Source organism: Triticum aestivum, chromosome 4A (assembly GCF_018294505.1).
Source record: "Triticum aestivum cultivar Chinese Spring chromosome 4A, IWGSC CS RefSeq v2.1, whole genome shotgun sequence".
NCBI lineage: Eukaryota > Viridiplantae > Streptophyta > Magnoliopsida > Poales > Poaceae > Triticum > Triticum aestivum.
The window spans coordinates 675,806,485-675,807,235 of NC_057803.1; positions in this window are offsets into that span (position 1 = coordinate 675,806,485).

Here is a 751-nt window from a genome sequence, read left to right on the forward strand (position 1 = left end):
GTGGGGGTCGGGGCAGCGCAAGACCACAGCCAGGAGAGGCGGCGGCGTCGCCAACGGCGTGCAGGCGCGGCGGACGGAGGGGGCGGAGCGAGGCGGGGTGGCGGCGTACGGTTCGGGTCGAGTGGGGGATCTGGCGAGGGAGGGAGAGAGGCCAAAGGGGAATAGGTGGAGTGGGGGAGGGTTAGCAATGGCGCACCTCCCCCTAGTGCACCATAAGTACGACGACAGCGATGGCGCACCCCCCTGGTGCGCCATTAGTAAAAAAATTTGATTACAGTTCGAGCACTCAGGTTATATTACACCTAACTGTATCTCCATCAGAACACACACACTAGCTCGACTGGTCAGCACGCAACACACACACGAGGAGGTCCTGGGTTTGATTCCCAGGCTCCCCAATTTTTGTTTTTATGCATTTTTTCTATGCAAATATCTTTTTATCCAGGCATCCAAATATAACATGTCACATATGCTAGATGCCCAGAATTTCATGTAGTAAAATAATATGCAGTTTGTTGCCATGTTAACAACATTTAAAATGTTGTTTGATATTTATTTGTGTTTAAATATGTTCAAACTTGTTTAAATCATAACAGTAATATTTTTTTTATAAAAACAGTAATAATTTTTTAAAAAATATCATCAAATTTGTTATTTGAAAATATCATCAAATTTGTTTTTTTTGCAATTTTAGTTGCATTCATTTGTGACGGTGGAGCGGGCCGGGGAGGGTGCGGGGGAGAGGGTGCGG